Raw genomic sequence first — 9,393 nt, forward strand, 5'->3', positions numbered from 1 at the left:
GTCGCGGAGGCGGAGCCTGAGAGGCAGGGGGGCTGGGGTGGGGTGAGGGGACCGGGAGCTCAGTGGGTGACGGGTAGGCGGCCCGCCCCGCGTGCGCATGCGCGCTTACTCGCGGGGAGGCGCGCTCGAGGTGTGCGTGCAGCGGCCCCGTGCTCCCTGGAGGGGGCGTGTCCTTTCGCCGCCAGCTGGGTCCCGGAGGGTCTACGTCCGCAAGCCTCTGGGATCGCGTGGCTGTGAGGAGGGGAGGTTCGCGCCGTGCGGCGGGCTCCACCTACCTGCAGACAGATGCAGGGTCACTTTGTTCGGAGGAAACTCAGGCACCCGAGGGAAGAGAGGGAGGATGTGAAACGGAACAACCCGTTTCTGTGCGGTTGGCTTTGTTTATTTGCCTCCTCACTAGAGGCCTCCTACCCCTGACGCCACCGACCCCGAGAGGAGGCGATCAGCTGCTATGGCCGTTGCGGCCAGACGGGGTCGCCCGCCCCGTTCCGCACAGGCAGGCCCTGCGGCGCACCATGGCCTGCGCTTGCCCGACCTGGTTGCAGGCATTCCTGTTTCACGGGAAACATTCTCAGCATTGCAGGAGGGAAACCTAGCTTTGGGTTTTGACGGTAGAAGCACGTATATGTGTTTTAAAGGCCACAAACACGGTAGTGACCTGTTTATTCATTCAACAAATTTGTCGAGTGCCTACTGCATGCCGGGTGAACTGGAGGCTTAGACTACAGCCCTGATCAGCCAAGACACCTTGCCTGTCCTCATGGAGCTTTCGGAGCACCATGTACTCACCTCTAAAATATACACCGCCTGTGAATTTGCCATATTTTCTGGATTGTAAAATGCCCTGGATGGTGAGTCTGTTGAATAGTTTTTCAGCGGTGGAGGAAGAAACACTACGTTAAATTCATATAATCGCCATATATGTGTGTGTGTCGGGCGGGGGGAGAGGCCCTGGTCAAAAATCAAAGAAAATTAATCACGACTGTATCCCCAACAGCTAGCAGAAAAAGGAACACAGCTCGCAAAGAGATACTCTCTTCATGTGGCCTGAAATCTAAAGTGGCTTAATTCTGTAACTTGGAGGCATTCTGGGTTAAAAAGTCAGCTATTACCTTACCAAACATGGAAGCCTGTAAAAAATAAGAGGTGGTAGTAATAAATACTAGGGTTCCAAGCCTTTCTTAAACTGTTCTAAACCAAACTGAGTGACACATCAGCAAAGAATAGATTAAAGGTAGTATCCTCCCCCAGCAGGTTTATTACAAATGGCATCAGGGCAGGTGCCTTGATGCTATTTAAACTAAGGTGAGAATAATATGGACAGAATTCAGAGACTACTAAGTAAAAGTCAAGAATTTCCAGGCTTTACAAATTGTATTGAGACAAAATCTTGATGTGTGCCTACTCACATATGGAATTTCCTAGAAGCAAGTATCTGAGTTTAAATCTACCATTTTACTGTTTGCTTTCTATTTGTTTCATCTGTTCTGTGTTTTCTTTCCTTTCATGCATTCTTTTGAAGTATTTTAAATTCTATTCTCTCTCAACAATTAGGTTATTTGTTATACACTCTTTATTCTTTTAGCAGTGTTTCAGTTATTTATTGCTGTGAACAAATGACCCCAAAACTTATGACTTAAAACAACATCTCTTGTTTGCTTATGATTCTGGATTCTCTGGCTCAGGAATTCAGTCAGGGCATAGTGCAGATGGCTCATCTCTGCTCCATGATATCTGGAGTCTCAGTTGGGGTGTCTCAGATGGCTGAGGCCTGGCTCAACTAGGGCCATATGTCTTGGGCCTCTGTTCTGGCCCTTGGCTGAATTCCCTGGTTTTTCTCTACAAGGCTTCTTCATGTGGCTAACTTGGGCTTCCTCACAGCATGGACCCCTCTCGGGGTTCCAAGAGGGAGCATTCCAAGAAGACAAGCCTCAATATGCAAGCCTTTGCTTACATCATGCTTAATAATGTGTTATTGGCCAAAGCAAGTCACACTACCTGGCTCAGAGTCTATGTGGGAGGGAACTGCTTGAGGCCATGAGTATTGGGAGATGCTTAGACTAAGAGCAGATCACCTTAATCCCCAATCAAGGATTAATAATTAAAAGTTACTCCCAGGATGTAGCTCTTTGGAATCCAACTTATTTTTCACCCTCCGCTCCCCAGTTACTCCCCTTGAGGCAACAGAGAACTCTAGCTAGTTCTTAACCTCTCCATTACTGCTTTCAGAGTATCAATTGGCCCAAATGGAAAAATGGCACCAGATTCTGGACTCACCACTCTTGGATCTAGACTTCTCAGACTGCTAAAATTTTACTGCTCCAGAAAATGTATCTTCCACACTGTCTGCCTCAGATGTGATCCCTGGAATATAATGGAGTAGTAAGATCCTCCTAAAGAACAGAACCAGGAATTGACTGATTAAGCAAGGGCATGGAATCTTTGCTCTTTCCAATAGGATTTGAGATGTTCTATGGACCAGTGACCACTGGGTGTTCCCATCTTCGCCTTTCTGAATAGGAGTTTTACCAACATCATGTACCCTGTATATCCATCATTACTTAATAGGAGTATTGAGGTAGATAACTTTTTTTAATTGGTGCCGGTGCATGAGGATCAACACTCTTACTGGGGAGTACTCCACATCATTGGGACTCCTGAATCTTGGACTCTAAGCTCATTGCAGAGACTTTGGGATTTTTTCTTTCTTTAAGGGAGGGGATGAGTATTCCTTATATGAGAAGAAGGGAAAGACATTGCTTGTTACCTCTTTCTTATTAGAAAGATCCTGACACTTTTTTTTTTTTTTGAGGAGAAGGGCTAGCAATGTGCCTAGCCGCAAATGCTTTTCCCTAGATCCCATATGCTTTTGGGTGGCCATGGAATATAGTTCTAGACACACGGTGAAGATGTCTAAAAAAGAAATTTTTTCCTAATGTAGAGATACCCCAATTCATTTCTTCCTTTTTTTTCTTCCTCCTAGAATACTAACATGAAGATGGAGATGGAACCTCATGACAAAAATGAAGGTGAACATGATGTGGAAAATATGAAGATGGAGTCTATAAGCTAAGGATCCTGGAGCAGAATGATAGGAGGAGCCTGGGTCATTCAGGACATCTTAAAGCTGCTGCAGCAGCCCTGGAGTGGCTACCCCTGGACTTAGTAAGTCTGAAAAATAAACCCCAATTTGGTTAAACTGTTTTCTGTTATGTGTAGCTAAACATATTCTTGGCTAATACATAAACTGTCATAAGTTATCTTCTAACTAGTCTTCCTGCTTGCAAGCTCTACCAATTAGACAGCAGCAGCATGACCTAGTATGTCAGAAATATAAGAGCTATCACAAAGCAATACATCAACTCCTATAGCATTTGCTGCCAATTCCAGATATGCCAAATTATGTGATTAAGAAATACATGTTTACTAAAGAAAAAATAGAAAGTAGATAGGAGACATAAGACTACCCATAGTTGAAACTTCTCAAGTCCCATTTTAACATTTTCCTATAGTTATGCTGTCTTATTTTATTCACAGGTTTTTCACAATAACATTACAGTGTATTCCTATTTTCCTTAACACTATATTATAAGCAGTTTTCCATGTTAACACATTGAAACAAACAGCTTTTAAACAAATAGCTGTTTAACATTCCAAGTAACTATAATAAGTTTTACCTAACTCGTTTCTTGTCACTGAACTTAATTCACTTTTAAAATAAATCATTTATTCACTGAGTATCTACTACATTCAAGTCACTGGATTAAATATTATAAGTACCTGTACATGAAGAAGTGGCTCCTATTTGAACGCTCTTCGGAACTACAAAAGACAAAACATAACATTCGACATGTACAGCATATGCATGAGCACACTTTCTGTATGTGGCCCTAAGCCATTTAATTGCTTTTAAATATGCTTATAGGATTGAAATATTCTAATTACCTTTCTATGTACTCCTTTTATTGATAATTTCTGTTATCCTTGTCTGCTGGATTTGCTTTAGTGTGACTGATCAGTTCAGTACAGCACTTCCAATGAACGACTTACTCACGTAAAAGCTGAGACCACTTGAAATTTCAAGTGACCAAAGACCTACTGTTTTCATTTTTATTAACAGAATACATGCTACAAAGTATTAATAGCTCTTTCTTCCTTTCTGTTTTCACAATTATCAGTAATACTTAATTCCCCAACAACCTTCTGGTGGAAAGATAATCATTTCTGGTTACCACACCAAGAAGGAAACTGACTAGCATGACTCAGAGAGCGTAATGAAAGACCTGAGATTTGAAATCAGAGGCCTTGGCTCTTAGCAATGCTGTTCTGAGAACACAGCCAATTTGCATAAATGGCAGATTGACAATTCCTTATATGTGAGTGCTAAGTCCAAGCTATAATTTTTTCTATGTACATAAGGACAACTTATTTTCTAACTCAAAGAGCATGTATGTACTATATTCAAAGTGAAAGAAAAGCCAAATTGTTATTATGCAACTGAATTACTGATGTTTTAAAACATAAAGCCTATTATTGAAAATTCTGTCTTGATGTTGTTACTAATGGGCCAACTCCTGGAAGGTATCTGAAGGAAGATTTCCTAGTTTCCTGAGAGGCAGTTCTGCACCCTTGGATCCTAGAGTAAGAAAAGATTTTGGCTGAAATGTATTTACCTCAAGTGGGTCTTAAATATGGTGTTGGTGGGAGAAGATTGGAAAAAAGCTACTAGAGAATATGTCACAGCAACTAAAAGTAGAAAATTTCATCAGCATGAATGAAGGGTGAATTAATTCAAAGCTCGGAGGTAGGTTGGTTTAGAGCTTGACATGAACATGCCTTGATAAATGTAAACTTTCGATGCATATTTTCATAAAGTGATAGCATATTCGCTTTGCAGACCATTTCCAAGTTTTAAAAATATTATTCATTTATAATCTTTTTCTTGAAACTCACTTCTTTTCTCCACCTCTGATGAGGCAACAAGGTACGTATGTCTAGGAAAAGTGAAGGCTTACTGGAAAATGATACAGATAAAATATGAATAGGATGAATTCTAAAAGGCTTATGCCAGATCACCAGCTATTCTGTTTAGCCAAGATTTGTATTTGTAAACTGCCTAATCATCTGCTGGACTGTTCTTATCTTCACAGGATCCATGACAGCCACGTGTGCTCTTTAATCCCCTTCATTTTGGACCTGTTGAGTAATTCACACAGCACATAATCAAAGTGCCTTCTGATGTAACTGGTTTTGGTCTATATGAAGTGATTCCTTCAGAGAAGTCCCACATTTTTTCCAGGCCATTCATTCAGTTTATTCATTTATTGGGTGTGTATGTACCAGGTACTAGTTATGCAATGATGACTAAGATAATTCCTACTTTCTGTCAGTTGTTTGTGAACTGACCACCCAGATCACCTGGGAAAGTCGGCTGCAGATTCCCCAGCCCCACCCTAGACCTCCTGAATCAAAATCTCAGAGGGCAGAGGATTCTGCACTTTGAAGATGTTCTAGGCACTGCTGCTTTAAGAGTTGAGAGTTTAAAACACTCGGGTTAGGGAGGTGGACTTGGAGCAGGGGTAGGTAGTGCTGGGAGGGAAAGGAGATGTAGAGGGTATGGCCAAAGAGGAAAACAAATAAATACACTATAGTGTGGTAAGTGCTGTAATAGAGTTACAACTGCAAAGTGCTAAGAATATATAGTGAGGAAGAATTAAGCCTAACTATAAACTGTCAGAGGAGAGAATTACCAAGATTTCTTGAAGTATCTAGAATTATTATTCCTTAGAATGTTAAGCAACTCAATTGTTTCTACTTGAAGTACTCCTAAATTTAATAAGAAAAAAGTTTACTTTTTAAAAAAGTGAATTCCCAAGTAATTAAAGATGATCTTGAAAATTGTATGCAGAGATCATCTGAGTTAACAGCATTTCTACTGTGTAAATTTATCCTAAGGATATAATTAGGGTTATGCACAGGTTTGATTACAAAGCTATTCCCTGCAGCAAATAAATTGTGTCCAAGTGCTCATCTTCATCAAGTCCCAGAATCTGTTCTCCGTGGACAACTTCCCTGTCCCTACTTTTTATATTGTCTTAAGACATTCTGGACCATAAATAGTTCCCAGTCTTGCTGTTCAGGCTCTGTAAAACCAGTACTCTATCTCTACAGTACACACTTTTTCCAGTGACAAAAACAGAATTTAGGAATTTAATTCATCAGTAGCCCTGGCCAGCCACACTGGGCAAGATCATGTACAGAGCATAAATTTTAATGCTAATGTCCAAACTCAATATGGTGATTTTGGCAGATTGGACATCCTAGCCATTCACTGAAAAGAGATGGCTCTGAAGTGCACTTGCCTTTCACCTCTGACTCCTCTACAGGCATATAGCTCCTAGACCATAGGTTTGCAACTTGGCCTGTCTGTGAGAATCACTTGAGCCACTGACTATATACATGTGTACACACACACACACCCTATATGTATACATCTGTTTCCAGTCTCTACAAAAGACCAGTCAAACCAGAATCTCTCAGGTGGGGCCAGTGCATTGAATATAGACTGTCTTATTTATCTTTTCCTCTCTGGTTCCCAGGAGAGCACTTGTCATTATCAGATACTTAATGTCCTATTCACTCATTCATTCATTCAACACATTTACTGAGTATTTATGTTCTAGACATTTCTAAGTGCTAGGGATACTAGAGAATAGAACAAATGGTCAACTCTTATCAAATATTCTAATGGGAGGAGACAGACAGGTGATATCAGGTAGTGATGAAAGCTGTAAAAATAAGACATGGTAAGGGTGGACAACCACATAATATATCACACAAGGACACATTGAGAGTAATTATTCACAATTATGTTAAGATGATGCAAATAAAACCAGGACTGTCCTGGATAAATCGAGATGTATAGTCACTCTGGGTAAGATGGTGCTTTTTAAAAATGATGTGCTGTTCAGGAAAGGCATTTCCTAAAAAGCAGAAGTCTGAGGAAGATAAAGGAGCTAGCCATGAGGATATCAGGGGAAGAGCATTCCGGGTAGATGGAATAGCATCTGAGGTAGAGGCAAGCTTGGCATATTAGAAAAAAAATCAGAGAGGCCAGTTGGATTGGAGTGGAATCAATGAAAGGAAGTTCTGCTGAAGAGGTCAAAGGGGTGGCCAGAGACCAGATCTCATATCTTTTAGGCCCATGGTAAGGACTTTGTACTCCACCTTGAGATAGAAATCTATCTAATTTACATTTTAAAAGGATTACTCTGGCTACTGGGTGTAGAAGAGCCTTGTAGGATGGCAATAGTAAAAGCAGGAAGATCATTTATTGGTGTAGGCAAGAGATTATGGTAGCTTGGACCAGTGTACTAACCGTGGCAGTGGCGAGGTGTGATTAGATTCTGGAAGCATGATAAGGGTAGAACTGAGAGGATTTGCTGTTGAATTGGACATAGTTTATGAGGGAAACTGAAGAACCAGGGATGATCCCTCAGTTTTCAGCTTAGCAATTAGGAGAATGGAATTGTCATTTATTGAGATGGTGAAGATTGCGGAAGGCAGGCTGTTGGGAGCAAAGGGAAACAAGAGTGTAGTTTTGGACACATTAAGAGGAGGTGATTAGGGGCTTCCCCGGTGGTCCAGTGGTAAAGAATCTGCCTTCCAAGGCAGGGGACATGGGTTTGATCCCTGGTCGGGGAACTAAGATCCCACATGCCACGGGGCAACTAAGCCCATGCGCCACAACTACTGAGCTCACATGCCTCAACGAGAGAGCCCGTGCACCACAACTACAGGGACACACGCCCTGGAGCCTGTGCACCACAACTAGAAAGAGAAAACCTGCACACCACAACTAGAGAGAAGCCTGTATGCCACAACGAAAGATCCAGTAGGCCTCAGCGAAGATCCCATGTGCCACAACTAAGACCCAACGCAGCAAAAAAAAAAGAGGAGATGGTTAGTAGACAGATAGGAAGACTAGAGTTTAGGAGAAAAGTTGGGACTGTTTGCTATCATATCTAAGAATTTCCCCATTTCTAAACCTACATGGTGAACACATTGGTTCCTCCATTTGCCATAAAGGTTAATTAGGAGGGCCTAGATATGTGTCTTTTATTTTATTTTTTTTAACTTAGGGACCCTGGTAGGACTAGGGCTAGCTTTTATTTTATTTTTTAAAATATTTACTTATTTATTTGGCTGCACTGGGTCTTAGTTGCAGTACACGGGATCTTCATTGTGGCATGCAGGATCTAATTCCCTGACCAGGGATTGAACCTGGGCCCCCTGCATTGGGAGCACAGAGTCTTAACCACTGGACCACCAGGGAAGTCCCTAAATGTGTGTCTTTTAAAGAGTACTGGGCTGCATTCTTCATTTGTAGATGAGGGAGATTTATTTTCACAAAGCCTGAAAGTGAGGTGCTGCCCAGTGGTGTCCACTCATTTCATATTTCTCCAGCTGAGGCAAACTGTAATCCCTATAAATCTAAGCTAATTTACAGTTCCTATTACCTAACTTTGTCAATGAATACCCCATTCGGGGAAGCTGAGTAAGAAATTAGAGTCTAAAGAAACAGTTGACATCTGTGTGTTCTATGAGTTTACAGAAAGAAAAATATCCAAGTCCAAGTCAAGCATATTACAATATGAAAATTAACAATTGGTACAGGTGCATACAAGTTTCTAGCAATGTAAGCCTAAGTCTGATTTTAAAACAGAAACCTATAGTATCAATTAGAGTTCCCATTATTTATTGACTTCTTGCCTACAAACTTTAAAAAACAGCTGTCTTTTATTTTCAAATGCAAAACAGATGGAAATTTACTCTATCAGGGAAATCTATATTAAACAAAAGAAAATATTTGCAACATTATTTGCTGTATTATTTTGACTTCATCACCTGCCTGAGACTCTGACTTTTATTTTTCACTTTCTGAAGACTTAACTAAATTGGAAATCAAGGATCTGAACTGGCTTTTTCTCTGATTATTGAAACCTAGGAAAACTCTTGGTTTCAAAGTTTTGTAAAGTCGTCAAAAAAACAGTGTGTCTTTGGTTAAAAATAATGTTCTATAGACATGAAATCAATGTGACTGTAAGAGAAATGGAAACCGAAACTGTTTTTTACCAGACTTCAAAGTTAAAAGCCAGGAAATTTTAGCTGCATCAACGAAACCCTACATGAGGACCTGTTGGTAAAAATAAGTGGGCTAATTGCATAGATTAAGTGACCCAGAAAAGGACTTGCTGATTGACAATTATTTTTATTCATTCTTCTATCTTATTGAATGCCTGCCACAAACAGTCGCTGAGTGTGCAATGGTGAGCAGAACAGACATGATCCCTGCCTTCATATAGGATATGGAAGATGACAAGTATTACTTGA

This window comes from Hyperoodon ampullatus (genome assembly GCF_949752795.1).
Source record: "Hyperoodon ampullatus genome assembly, chromosome: 5".
NCBI classification, from domain to species: domain Eukaryota; kingdom Metazoa; phylum Chordata; class Mammalia; order Artiodactyla; family Ziphiidae; genus Hyperoodon; species Hyperoodon ampullatus.